We start from the raw sequence: 15,912 nt of genomic DNA, 5'->3' as shown, positions 1-15,912 counted from the left end.
TTGAGAACGGGAGAAGAACTATATCACGGGCTGCTGGGATAGAACACACCGCACATACTATTTACAGAATCTCAACTTCACAAGATGCCCACCAGCTGGTGCTCCCTTCAGTGACTCTTTCTACTCTTCTACAGGTATTACCCCAATGGAACAGTAGAAAAATTCACTGAAGGGTGCGTTAGCTGGTGGACATCTTGTGGGAAAGTTGCCTCTTGATAATGATAATGGGATATGTGACAAGTGAAGTGAATCCTATAAAAAGCAGCTCATTGTCTTAATTCTATTCTTTGTGTGTAAATGAGTTCCTTAGTCTGAATGGGTTGCAAGGACTATGAATATGCCAACCTGGATTATGTTAATGGTAGAAAATAATATTCTGCTTCTTATGGATGTTACAAGGATTAAATACAATAAAACAAATGAAGAAACAAGCATGGTAACTCACACATTGCAAGTGCTAAATATATGTTATTTATTTTTGATGTCGTGGGGAGGGAGGGAAGTAAGATGAAAAGAGAGAGAAGGAAGAAGGAAGAGGAGGGGAAGAATGAGAAGAAGTCTTAAGTATGTAACAGAAAAGGAAAGAGAAGTGTTGGACCTTCAGCAAATAGGTCAAGGGTTATGCAAGGAAGGGGATCTTTAAAATTTTAGTCCAACAGAGTCTTCAGATTCTTTCAACATCAAAAAGTTATTAATTAGAAACAGAAAGGGAGGCAAACCATAACAGACTCTTAAATACAGAGAACAAACTGAGGGTTGATGGGTGGGGGAGATGGGAACATGGGTGATGGGCATTGAGGAGGGCACTTGCTGGGATGAGCACTGGGTGTTCTATGTAAGCGATGAATCATGGGAATCTACTCCCAAAGCCAAGAGCACATTGTATATACTGTATGTTAGCTAACTTGACAATCGATTACATTAAAAAATAGATTACATGAAATAACTAATGCATAGAAAACAAGGCTGTAAAAGTAATAGGAGACATAGCCGAGAAGTAAAGTTCTAACATTCTTTTCTCATTTTCTAGGTGCTAGAAAATATTTGTAGGTCTAAGTGATGGACAAGTATGTGGGAAGTACTGAAAAGATATATGGAAAGCTCTTGGAGTGTGGTGTCATTGGTATGTCTGTTGGAGCAGACCACTGTGGTTTGGGAGTCAATTAGCAAAGTGAGATAAATCTAACCAACTTAGACTAACAGATATACTCATGTGAATGCTTGGAGTAGATGTGAAAATGCTTGCCCTCTATGGTTTAACGTTACAGAACCTCCCCAATCCAGATCTAAATCTCACATACAGACCTAGAAGACTGAATTAATGAATCCTTCAAGCAATATGTCATTCAATTCAAGAGACGTAGCATTTAACAATTAGCTTAGCAGGTAGTGTTTTTATTAATTCTTTAATTTTTTTAAATCTATTTAAAGTGATATATATATATAAATAATTATTAGCATATAACCACTCTAAATAAGTGTAATTCCAGCCTTTCTAGTTATATGTAAGTATAATGAACAAAATTAATTTAAATAATATATTCAAATGAAGTTGAAAAATATGGTAAACAGTACTTAAAATAAGAAGTTAATAGCAAACAGTGTTTTCTTTTATAATTCTTTGTTCCCCCTTGAGAAATCCTGAAGCCCTGAAATATCATTCTAAAGCATTAATAAAATGGTCTATTGTTGATTTTGTGATTGGGCCATCCACATCCCTAATTGACCAAAAGTGTAAGATAATGAAGGCAAGAGCCCTGTTAACTTCTGGTATCAGTGAGCCACTACCTGTGAAGGAGGGAACTGGTAGCTTCAGTTTGCTAAAGATCATAATAATAGCAGTTCACAGTTAGTAAGTATTTAGTTCATGCTACATATTTTTACGTGTTTTACATTTTCACATACATCTTTACATGTATTATTGCATTGCATTCTAAACAATGCCCGAGGAGTTGGGGTACCACTACATTTACCAATTTACAGAATAGGGAACAGTCTGAGCAAGTGAAGTCACTTGCTCAAGAACATCTCCTGGAGCCCACACCCTTAGCCATGATGTACTACTTAGAGACTTCATAGGAATTTATCATATAAGAGCATGCTCACTCAGCTTTGGTAGCATAGTTTGAAAAGAATTTTGTATTCTCCATGGAAATTTTATGAAATTTATTTTTCAGTTATAACAAGTGCAGAGCTCTGGAAGGCAGCAGAATGCCATGACCTAGCATTGGTTTATATCCTGGGAAATAAGACCATCATTCCTGAGGTATCTGAGCTTCTTATTCTTGTCAGATATATGTAGTACGTGTCATATGCTGTTGGATCATAATATAGGCCATTGAAAAAGCTATATATTAAAAAAAACCCACAGGTTGAAATATCAACGCATTTCATTAAGATTCCTGCATAGTGTCAGAGGGTCTGAGTAAAACTAATATGAAGTTCCAGAAGAGAATTTATTAAACTAAAAGTTTAAAAAGAAAGATTCTAGGATAGACAGACCCAGATCCTGGATTAAGTACTATTTAAGCTGTTTGAGCATTAGAAAGCTACTTAAATTTTTGGGCGCCTGGGTGGCTCAGTCCAACTTCAGCTCAGGTCATGATTTCAGGGTCTGTGAGTTTGAGCCCCACCTCAGGCTCTGTGCTGACAGCTCAGAGCCTGGAGCTTGCTTCTAGTTCTGTGTCTCCTTCTCTCTGCCCCTCCCCTGCTTGGGCTCTCTCTCTCTCTCTCTCAAAAATAAACATTGAAAAAAAGTTAAAAAAAAAAAAAGCTACTTAAATTCTTGATGTCTAACTTTCCTCATCTGTTCAATGTAGAAGACAATGCTGTTCTCTCCTACAGGGGGGCTTGAGGATGAAATGGATTGATACATTTAAAGCACTTTCTTTTACATGCTCTATGCAATTTTTGTTGATATTCATGTAAATAATGTAGCCACTTAAGAAGATTCCAAGATTATAAGTGGGCTCAAAACAAAGCCATTTAAATTTTATTAAGTGGTATGAAGACAGAGCTCAGGGAAGTTTGAGAAAGAAGAAACCTAAATGAAGAAACGTGGTAGGTGAACAGAAAGGTAAGGTAGGTTAAAAAAAAAAAAAAAAAAAAGAAGAAGAAGAAGAAGAAGAAGAGGAAGAAGAATTTGATGGAGAAGAACACTGTGAGATACTTAGACATGAACCTGAGTGAAAACCCTCTTTATGACTTCATGTCATGCTGATATTCATGTTATGAGCTTCAGGCACATTGCCAGTGGGACTCAACCTGTAAATCATTCTATTACTATGGCTATAGTCACACGGCTTCTCCTGCTGAATCTACAAGTTTACGATAGCTTATCTCTGCCCTTTACAGCACACTGTTAATGGGGTCAATTCTTCATGCCAGGCAATACTTTTAGGTCCTTTTAAAAGGATGTCAATCTATCCAAGTTTTATACTCATGGAAGTCTACAAAAATTTATAACTCTTCATCTCACACCCTAAACCTTCACAGCAACCCTACAAAGAAATTAAATGAAGGAAAGAGACTATTTGAGTTATGGAAAGACAGGAGGTTAAGGTCCATTCCTTGTAAAAATCACTGCCCATATGTAACGCATATTCTGTCATGTCTGCTACCACAAAATGTTTAGAACATGATTTTATCAAAGAAATAATATTAGTTTTAAAAATCTACTAACTGTTGAATTTAGTCCCATTGACTTAAATGCCAGGTAACATTGCTACAACAAATACCTTCAGGAAAGACAAGATGATGTAGACAAGATACTCTTTTTTTTTTTTTTTTTTTTTTGTCTTTTATTTTTCGATGATTGCAACCATTATACTTTTGTTGACTGGGGACAGAGTTAGCTGGATAAACTGTCTACTCACCTGTCTTTCAGGGATTCTGATCTTGATATATTATTTCCCTAGGAGATTTTCTAGGGAAAGTAAGACATTTAAAAAAAAAAAACACCCAAAAAATGAATCTGATAAATCTTCCCATTATACTCTCTTGGAGGTAGGGTATAAAACAAAAATACTACTACTAACTAACATTTACAGAGTACTTGTGATGTACCAAGAACAGTCCTAAACATTGCACATATAGTAACTTCTTTGATCATCACAACAGTCTAATAAGATTGGTATTGGTTTTAACCTAACTTCTCAGATAAGGGAACAGAAGCAGCCAGAGGTTAAATCGCTTGCCTTTGGAGATCTAGCTAATTAGCAGCAGAGCTAGAATTCAAACTCTCTCTCTTGAGTCCTAGATGTCTTGCTTTTAGCCCCCACATTTTACTGCCTCCAGAAAATCTCTGCCTTAATCCAGTTAGCCTGCTGGATCCTTCATCGTGACAATTTTCACAGGGCATTATTAAGTGGCTTACTGGTGAGCGTATTGAGGGCTGGATCCAAATCTTCCATCTTGGCTTCCAAGTGTCTTTCACAGTATCTGGTAGAAAGTAGACATCAACTCAAGCTTCTAGGGTATAATCATTGATGTTCCTTCTGTATGAGAGAGACTTCCCTTAAGTTTAGTAGGGCTTATTTTATTTTATTCAGGTATCTGCTCACATGCCGCCTCTTAGAGGCGGCCTTCATTAACTCTGTATCAAACTGAAAATCAGCCCACAAAATTTCTTTCTTCTTACCTTGTTATACTGTTACATTTATTTCTTCATGGTGTTTTTCACCAAAATTCATTTCTATTGGTTGAATTCGTTAACTATCTGCCTCACTGCCTGTATTGTAAAACTTGTGACATATTTTGTTTTGTTCACTCCTGTGTCCCCTGTGACGAGAAAAAAGCATTTATCACATAGTAAGTGCTCAATACATCTTCATTAAATAGTTAATGAAGGAAGGATTGGACAGATGAAATGAATATCTGGAAGCATCACAGGGAACTCATAACTGGTTAATTCCAGGAAGGCAGCCTGAATAGATTAAAAATAAAGAGAAAATAAAACTTCTAGTAAAATATCATATTACTAGAATTTTGTAAGAGTACTGACATTTTCATTAAAAATTTTTTTTTCTTTAATCTTTATTTTTGAGAGAGAGCGTGTGAGCAGGAGAGGAGCAGAGAGGGAGACACAGAATCCAAAGCAGGCTCCAGGCTCCGAGCTGTCAGCACAGAGCCTGAGGCGGGGCTTGAACCCTCGGACTGCGAGATCATGACCTGAGCCGAAGTCGGACGCTCAACCAACTGAGCCACCCAGGCGCCCCTGGACATTTTTATTTTTAAACAGAATTATTATTTTTAACTACTTTCTGCTTCAAATGAAAATTTTGTGAGGTCTATGCAAATAAGAAATATATATTTCTTAATTTTTTTTAACGTTTATTTATTTTTGAAGAGACAGAGACAGAGTGCCAGCTGGGAAGGGGGAGAGAGAGAGAGAGAGGCACAGAATCTGAAGCAGGCTCCAGGCTCTGAGCTGTCAGCACAGAACCCAACACGAGGCTTGAACCCACGAACTGCAAGATCATGACCTGAGCTGAAGTTCGATGCTTAAGCAACTGAGCCACCCAGGTGCCCCAAAAATATGTATTTCTACTGATATATATTAAATGCTATTTACATTAAACTAAGTTGTTTACCCACAAGATCATTTATTTATTTTTATTTTTATTTTTTTCTATGTGTCTTTTTTGTGCCAATACCATACTGTCCACAAGATCATTTAAAGGTTATTTATTTTTTAAATAGTCTTGCCTGTCATAGATTGAAGTTATAATACATAAACGTGAAGATTTTGTATTAAGTACACGAAGATTTTGTATTTTATTAAGTACACGAGTACTAACACATCAGCAATGCTGCTTCTATGTTGTTACTTTTCAAACATTCTTAGAAAATACATTTGGAAAAGCTGGACCAATTTTCTTTAAATTGTTTAATTGAAATATATTTGACACATAATATTGTGTACATTTAAGGTGTGCAATGTGTCTGATACATATGTAAATTATAATGCAATTATATAAAAATATAATACAATATAATTATCATTTCTTGTTTGTGGTAGGAATAATTAGTTAACTTTGATTATTTATTCAAGAGATGTTAAAGTAATTCCTATACAGGCAGATGTATGAAAACAATCTGCAGTTGGAGAGGAGTGGTACTTAAATATTCTTTGTGCATAGTAAAAATTGTGTTGACCTAATTCTAATTTGGTAATCTTAGGGACTATTTTCAAAATGAAATACAATATGTAGACATTAACATCATTAAACATACAAAGCTTGGTTCTCTTTTATAAGTTTTAAATACGTGGTCTATTGTGTAATGTGCAGCAGGATAATAACGTAAAATTTAATTTCATACCAAATTGTATATGTACATATGTGCTAATTATGTGTCCTATAACACTGCGCTTAGAACTAATGTGAGCTGAGAGCTATTATTTTCATCACAACCTGCAATTAAAGTCCTCCATACCCCTTACAAAATCAAAGTTTTATTCCTATGCTCTATTTTTTTTTCCCTCACTTTAATGACAAATCCGTCTTCCAGTTGCTTTGGGCTGTAATATTCACTCAATTTTCCTTTCACATAAAGAAAGCTAGAATTAAATATGTACACATATTTAATAATGTCAATGCATTCATTCCAAAGAGCTTTATTTGTACCAGCCAACTTTCATTACCAGGCCTGGAATGCACTCATTCATTCATTCATTCACCCAATTATTCTTTTTCTTCTTCATGGATACATTCATCCATTACTCCATTCATTCAAAACACACTTACTGAACTTTTTCTGAGACGATGACATATTAATAGAAATTGAAATTATGTATTTAAAAGGAGGATCATAAAGATATGTCTGAGGAAGATTAAGAAATTCAGCTTGTTAGAATGAAGCCTGAGAGTGGGAAAATTATATATGATGAGGACTGACAGGGAATGGGAGCCATGTTACCAAGGATCCTGCAGGCCTCCATGAAAAGTACAAATACAGTACTGACTTATATTAGACACTATTAAAATTTTTTTCTCAGAAGAGAATGGTCTGGCCTAAATATTTTTTTAAAGAGTTAATTTTATTTTATTTTTTTTAAATTTTTTTTTTCAACGTTTATTTATTTTTGGGACAGAGAGAGACAGAGCATGAACGGGGGAGGGGCAGAGAGAGAGGGAGACACAGAATCGGAAACAGGCTCCAGGCTCCGAGCCATCAGCCCAGAGCCTGACGCGGGGCTCGAACTCACGGACCGTGAGATCGTGACCTGGCTGAAGTCGGACGCTTAACCGACTGCGCCACCCAGGCGCCCCTAATTTTATTTTTAAATGTTTATTTATTTATTTTGAGAGAGCAAGACAGAGAGAGAGAGCTGGAAAGGGGCAGAGAGAATCCAAAGTAGGATCAGGGCTATCAGTGCAGAGCCCAATGTGGGACTCAAATTCGTGAGTTGTGAAATCATGACCTGTGCTGAAACCAAGTGTTGGACACCTAATCGACTGACCCACCGAGGCACCCCTGGTGTGGCCTATATTTTTAAAGAATAACTCCAAATGTTATGTAGAGAATATACTGTAGGATGCAAAGATAAGGTTGGAGATAGGTAGAGATGTCACATCAAAAGTACCTAAATTAGGAGGCTAACATGTCACAGAAATTGGGGAGAAGAGCAGTGGTTTTAACACATGAGAAAATTCAAGTGTAATTTTTTTTTTTTTGGCCAGAAAAAAAGAGAACAAGTTTCTGAAAATAATAATAGAAGCAATAATAAAAATAATAGTCATAGCTAATGGTTAGGCAGTGCTCACTACATAGTAAGAAAATCTGTACATATTGGGGCACCTGGGTGGCTGAGGTTAAGCGTCTGACTTTGGCTCAGGTCATGATCTCGTGGTCCGTGGGTTCGAGCCCCGTGTCAGCTGTGCTGACATCTCAGAGCCTCGAGCCTGTTTCAGATTCTGTGTCTCCCCCATTCATGCTCTGTCTCTGTCTCAAAAATAAATAAATGTTAAAAAAAGTAAAAAAAGAAAATCTGTATATATTAATTTATTTCTACAAAGAGTTAGCCGAATTCAAGGTTATGAGCATAACCCTCCACAGTACCAAATCTTCCCAAAGATATCAGATATCTTCCCAAATCTTCAGATATCGGCCACAAGGTCCCTAGGGCCACCCTGACTTCTGATTAGCTGACTACAAAGTTGGGGGTTTCTATAACCACCCTCAGTTTCCATAATTCTTTAGAACAACTTACAGAACTCAGGAAAGTACTGCCATTCTACTTATGATTTCACTTTTATTATAGCTAAAGGAAAATAATCAAAATCAGACAAAGGAAGAGATACATAGTGGAATCTGGGACTGAAAGGATTCCCAAACACGAAGTCTTTATGTCCTCAGGGAAGTGCTTACCTTCCTGACATTCCTGTATGGTAACACGCAAAAAGACTTGCCAACTTAAGAAGCTTCACTATAAGTTCAGTGACCAGAGATTTTATTGAGGCTTTATTACATAGGCATGATTAATTGAATCATGGTCCATGTGGTTGAACTCCCTTCCTCCCGCCCCCCAACCCTGAGGTCAGACTGGTATCATGTGCCTCAACATTCCGATGCTATAACCACAGAGTTGATCTCTCCGCATGGGTAGCCCTCATACTGAGATTGTCAGATGTATTTGCCCCCATTTTTAGTTATGTCATTAGCATAAATTATCAGATGTGGTTTTATGGACCCACTATAGCAAAATCCCTCATATAACTCGAGAAATTTCAGGGATTTAGAGGTCACCTACTAGGAGCTGGGACAAAGGCCAGATACCTCCTTGGGGAGGATTAATTCTTGATGATGATGATGATGATGATACAAGTAACAACAAAAGCAATACTAATCGCAAATGATTAAAAAGCACTTACTACATACTAAGAAAATTTGCATGGAGTAACTTGTTTATTCTCATAATAATCCTATGAGGCTATTATGTTCCCATTACAGATGAAGAAAGTGAATCATGGATACACTAACTTCCCCAAGGCCAAAGATCAAGAAGGATGTAGATATAGGATTGGGACCCTAGTGAATGTTCCCTAAATCTGTGTTTTTAACAATATTATGCTGCCTGTCTGTAGGGATATCTGAAATTAAATCTGGAAGCAGGATATCAGCATTAGGAGACCGGCTAGCTAGGAAATGAGGGCCAAATGTGCTGACCTTCTAAGATCCTACACTTCTGAGCAACAGAGAACAGTCAAACTGTGGAAGAGGTTCTAAACTGAGTGATGCCAAATGTGGGATCATTAAATTCATTTGGATTCTTTATGATATCTTAATAATATCTTAAATAGTATCTTGTGCTCCAGTCAGCTTTCTCTCACACTTCTCAAAACTATTTAAATGTTCTCCATACCTCTTTTAACGTGTTCAGAAATAACAATCAGAAGTCTCTTTTCCTGATGCAAATGTGGAGAGGAGTGGATTTTGTGAACCTTAGATTTTTGAAACAATGTAACTGCTTTTGAAAAGAGTTTGAGATGTCACACTGATGTCACATATGGAAACAGTTGGTTTTATGTCAACCAAATTTCTCAATTTACTACAGGCAAACTTGATTGGTCTTTTCTAAATTACTCCAGGACCTAAAGATGATCTTAGGTGTTGGGGAAGGGAGTGATTGACAAGGGAGTGGAGACTGAGAATTCAAAGCACTGATTATATAGTTCAGAGTTCTACCCTATATCTTTTATGCCTTGCAATCTGCACACTGTCCCTAGGAAATCTCTGAGATCCTCATAGTTTTAAATAGAAGCTTCAGTTTTGAGGGGAAAAAAAGAGGAACAACTTCTGACATCTATCAGATGGTATTTGTCCCAACCATAAAAACTAGACCACAATGGTTCCCTACTTAACATAAACAATTTCATAGAATACCAATATCAAACAAGATCACTGGGTGACTAATGAAGTAAGACAACAATAAGAGCATTTTGTAATCATGCTTGAGTATAGACAAAAGCTAGAACACTGTGCACAAGAAAGGACAAAACATACCCTTCTCTGGGCTAATGGGAGTGACTGCTGCTTCTTTACCAGTTAGCTTTAGCATTACTCCATTCTTCCTACCTTATAGATAAAAATTACAAGGGTACTCAATCATAGAATTGCCTTGCTTTCTTGGTGCCCAGACTGGAACATATTTTTGGTACCCTGTCCAAAATTATTCCACACAAAATTTTTTAAAATATAAAACAGAAGAAACCTTTAAACCTTTAAAGACATTAATTTCCAGCTCCTAAGTCAAGCCCTTCCTAACACTCTCTCACTGACATACCCCACAGTTCCCCATGGAGCATGGTTTTCTTCACTGAAAAGAGTCAGTGACTCAAGTGAATTTGATGACAGAAGTGTTTCATATGGTTTTTGTCACATTGGCATTGACAGTCTGCTAACTTCCCAGAATTTATCTCTAGTTTATTGTTCTTTTGTGAAATCCAGAACCATATATCAGCTGTCTGCTGGTCATTTCCAAGACTTACTTCCCAGGTAGTAGATAATTTGTGAATTCCAAACTGAAACATTGTATGTCTCCCTCATTTGCATTTCTACCATTATTATTTATTTTAAGTTATGACACTACTTTCCACCAAACATGTTTTGATAGACTTCATTTTATTTGAGCAGTTTTAGGTTCACAGCAAAATTGATGGGAAGGTATACTGACTTACCATATATCCTCTGCCCCTATATGTGCATTGACTCTCCTGTTATCAATGGCGCCCATCAGAGTGGTACATTTATTACCGTTTATTCAACCTGTATTGACACATCAACATCACCCAAAATTCACGGTTTACATTATAGTTCACTCTTGGTGTTACACATCGTTTGGGTTTGGACAAATGTATGGTGACATATATCCATTATTATGGCCACCACTTTTTAAAAAAAAGAATTATTGGAGTAAGTTGTTACTCCACACACTGGCACTAAAAGTTTTGGGCCCTGAGAAACTCCTTGGTCCCAAGAAAACTGGGACATTTGATCACCTTATATGAATTTACCCTTCATAAACATCTCTTGAATGTAGATAGTTCTTTTATAGCAAATGTTATCACATGAGTTCATACCTCTCATAATATCTCATTTGTTTCCTAGAAACTTTGTTTTTTTCATTTCATTATTCAGAGTGAACAAAGTAAATGTGAAATCAAAATTGAGTTATTTGCATTTTAGTATCCTTCATTCTCCTCATATTGCCTTTAAGATAGCATCCAAAAGCCTATTCATTCTCTGTAATAATGTCAAGTGTTGGCAAACTACAGCCAAATCCAGCCAGGTTGACTTTATAAATAAAGTTTTATTAGAATTCAACCTCATCTATTCATTTATTTATTATCTAAGACTTTTCAAGCTACAGTGGTAGAGTTAGATAATTGTAAAAAGACTTTATGATGCCCCGGCTTTTTATTGAAAATGTTTGCTGACCCCTGCCACTTAAAGTGTGGTCCACAGACTCATGCAAGTCTATAAAGTGTGATAAGATAAATAAAAATACTGAGAAAAATATCTAGAAACAATTGGTGGAGGTTCAGTGTCTGGCCAAATGGGAAAAAAGGAAGGGACACAGACTCTGAGACTGCTAGGGAAACAATCCTGGGCAGGGGGCCATGGAGGATGGGGGTGGAAAGGGAAATACAAAAACAAAACCCATGAATGAATGGATGGATTTATAGAATGAAATGGAAACAGTTATGTAAGAATAAAGAGGGAAGAGATTACAGTAATTTTATGACAGAAATAACATTTTTGGATCTTAAAAGCACAAAAGCCAAGTCATTTTTATTAAGATTACCACATTTATTTATATGTACTTACTATGCGGTGGCCACTGTTCTAAGCACTTTTCACATAATTAATTATCAAACAATGTTATGAATAATTATTATCACTATCCCTGTTTTATGGGTGAGAAAATGGAGGCAGACAGAGGGCAAGTCAAAACAGCCAAGGGCCATAATTGTTTAAATCAACAATCTGGTCAGATACCTAATGAATTCAGACAATGGAGATAATCGACTGCATTTTTAAGTCTTCCCTAAATTGACTTATTTTTGGACTTAACTTTTACTAAAACAGCATCAAACTTATCATTCACTCCTCTTCAGTCCATTAAGTGTTTTCACTGATTTGTTAGACATAATGTGTACACATTTGCTTTCTGACCCCTTCAACAAGCTCAGCCAGCCCACAGTGATCCATATTACTATTCTCATTGAAATGCTCTGGAAGCCATTTGTGCCCGTCCACTGGATGTCCTGGTGGCCACAGGAGGAGCAAGCTGTGTTTCGTATGATTACTTCACAAGTCCTCAATTCTAAATAATTTGAATTGCTTTTAGAACTGCACTTACTGTTTTCAAAGGCTTAATTTATTTAATTTATCTAACTTTATGTAATGTCACAAATTAATGACACTTCATAGCCTTATTAAGGTATGCAGACTATGATATTAATAACAAAATCTTAACTAGTTTGTTAAATATGTCATACCTCAATGAGTAAAATTTTTAAAGCATTAAAGAGAATCAGTTTTATTCCTCTGCAAGTCTACCTATATTACTAGTGATTATTTTTATTAAATTAATTGAATTTTACAAATACATATGTATAGGTTGCAAACGAGTCAACAACTTCTGTGCTAATATTTCGTTGAAATTGCTATGACTTTATTTTCATTTTGCTTGCTGAATTGTTTTATTTGGAATATGGGAAAGGCATAGAAAAGTTATTCAAGAAAAAGAAGTGTACTCAAGCTTAGAAATTTAGGTATTTTACGATATTCAAAATATTTCCGTATCTGAGTGGCAATTCATTTGGATAAAGGAAAGATCCATGTTCACATTTTAGGAAACATCTTTGACAACAAGTTCAATTTAGATATCACTTCCTCCAGAAATCCCTCCTGTGGGCCTCAACCATAGGTCAGCAGTCCATCCTATGTACTTTAACCTAATTTCCCTATAAGGACATTTATCATGCTTGTGCAAAATATTGGTGAGAGATGAGTGTTCAAAAGAACATTAAATCAATACTCCTGTGAAAAGATGAATTTTGATTCAGATAACAGCTATCTCTCCTCAACAGGGCCTATGGGGAAATGGCAAACAGAAAACACAATCATGGCTCATATTTAGCTGGCTTTGAGCACAGTACTGACGCAGAGTACTATACTGAGCTGAACTGGAACCCGGATGGTAATTCAGAGACCTCATAGGCTTATGAAATTCCACACCCTGCTGGAAAGATGACGATAAAGAGACTTCTGGCATTTCTCAAGTGAACTTCAGATAAAGAAGAATATTGAAAAATAAAGAAAAGAGGAGAGCCTTCTTGAAAATTGTCCTAAATTTATTCATTCATTTAATTTGGAAGGAACAAAATGTGTTGCTAGATTTCACTTAGCCAGATTTTAAAGATTTATCAGTGGGAGAGAGACATGGTCCTTGGGCTTATGGAGCTTAGTCTCCTGGTTATTGCAATGATGTGTTTGTTTCCATTTAACCTTAAGTTCTCTGAGGACATTGATCACATTTCTCCTGTTCACCAGGCTGCCTCAGCATATGGCATAGCGGTTCCAACACAGCAGGTACTCAGTGCACATTTGCCAATTTATAGTGCAGAATATACTGGGTGCTAAGACCCATGTGTTCACTGCTAATACAATATTTATGAATATTGGGTTAGACTGAATGTGAGAAAGTCTCCTGCAGATGTAGACAGGCACAGATGCAGCTATCTATGTAGAAGTAGGTATCTGCAGAGGTAGAAAGAAACTCACTTGCCCAGTTTCTCCTCTGTAGTGCTCCTTGTTGAAAACTTTATCCTCGGGTTTGTGAGCTGTCTGAATAGACAAGCCCAGAATGCACACAATGGAGTTTTTGTGAGGATGCTTTGCTGCAAATTAATATACACTCAAATTATGAACAAGTAAGGATCTTTAGATTCCTGGGAAATTTAAAAATTAGTTAATAATGCCAATCAAATGGGATTTAAACTCTCATAAATACAATCTTTGTCCACAACAACAACAATAACAAAAAATGGGAAAAATTAAATATATATGTATATATATACACACACATATGTATACATACATACATATATATAATCACTTCTGTGACTTCAAAGAATAGATGACTGCAACAAAACCTAATAGGGCCCTGTCAACATAGTTGAAATACCATCATCTAGAACATTTATTCAAAGGCATTTTTGCTCTATCTTCCACTAAAGTGAAATGGAAGGTCACAGGTCTATTGTATCCATCCCAACTTTGTTTTTTCTTATGTTGGAGGAAGATTACTACTCTTGTGTAGTAAGTTGAAGAAGAAGAAGGAGAAGGAGAAGGAGAAGAAGGACGATGAGCAGGGCAAGGACGAGGATGAGGAGGATGAGGAGATGGAGAGGAAGAGGGAGAAGAAGAAGGAGAAGGAGAAGGAGGATGAGGAGGAAGAGAAGACGGGACATGGAAGAAGAAGAAAAAGTAGAAAGCCTCAGGACATTAGTATGATAGGCAGAAGTTGCACAAATCACTTGAAAACACTACTCTTACTTTCTTTTTCTGTAGATCTGGTAAAACCTTTTAAATAACGGAAATGTGAGTTGGGAAAATAGGAACTCTGGGGAAAGAAATTAACAAAGACCATCTTTTATCTTTACAGAATCTAAGTGCCTATTGTCTAGGACACATGAGTACCATGGAACTATTTCCAATCTGTTTCTTGCATAACATACAAATGTGGAAAAACTAAATGGCCTTAGTTTAATAATGTCTTAAGTTAATATCATTTACTGAAAACAAACTGAAGCAAAAGAGGTAAATATTTCAAAAGCAACCTGCTGAAATTCAATAAGAGTAAAATATGAATACTTGTCAAAAGAACAACAAAATCAGGTAAGGATTTTAGGAAACTCTTTGATAAATATTTTACTTTTTCTCATATAGAACATTTTAAATAATAATAAATATGATCATGCAATAAAAACTAATCACACAAACATTAAAAATACTTCGACTACATTTACTGTGAATACTTCGTTTTAAGAACCCTCTATCTCTATGTTTTTAATTTGCTACCCTTGAGTATGCATGGTGTCCTTCAGGAAACATTTAAAAAAAATTTTTTTTCAACGTTTATTTATTTTTGGGACAGAGAGAGACAGAGCATGAACGGGGGAGGGGCAGAGAGAGGGAGACACAGAATCGGAAACAGGCTCCAGGCTCTGAGCCATCAGCCCAGAGCCCGACGCGGGGCTCGAACTCACGGACCGCGAGATCGTGACCTGGCTGAAGTCGGACGCTTAACCGACTGCGCCACCCAGGCGCCCCAGGAAACATTTTTAAAAGAAAAACTGATTAGGGGCACCTGGGTGGCTCAGTAGGTTGAGCATCCTACTTCGGCTCAGGTCATGATCTCACAGCTCATGGGTTCAAGCCCTGCGTTGGGCTCTGTGCTGACAGCTCAGAGCCTGGAGACCGGTTTGGATTTTCTGTCTCCCTCTCTCTCTGCCCCTCCCCTGCTCATGCTCTCTCTCTCCTCCAAAATAAATAATAAATTTTTTTATTAAAATAATTTATTAAAATAATTATTAAAATCATTTATTAAAATAATTAATAAAATTTTTAATTAAAAAAATGATTAGAATGTGATGAATAAAATACAATAGATTAGTAATCTTACTGCCACAAGAAGAGAGAGAGGGACACCCTTTCATACCATTAGCACTGTTTACTTCATGCAACACCTCACATTCACAGACTCAGAACAATTTTGTGCAGAAGGTCCTGACAAATAGTGGCCCAGTCTTGAAGATCAGGATGTCGGGGCCCAGAGAACATAGTGACCGTAAGGAGAGCACTAAGTGATAAAGCAAAGAGAAAAACAAAACGGTTTCTCGG

The sequence above is a fragment of the Herpailurus yagouaroundi genome, unplaced genomic scaffold, assembly GCF_014898765.1.
Source record: "Herpailurus yagouaroundi ecotype Mexico unplaced genomic scaffold, PumYag 28, whole genome shotgun sequence".
Classification (NCBI taxonomy): Eukaryota; Metazoa; Chordata; class Mammalia; order Carnivora; family Felidae; genus Herpailurus; species Herpailurus yagouaroundi.
The sequence above is the reverse complement of the archived record's forward strand: the minus strand, read 5'-3'. Positions refer to the sequence as shown.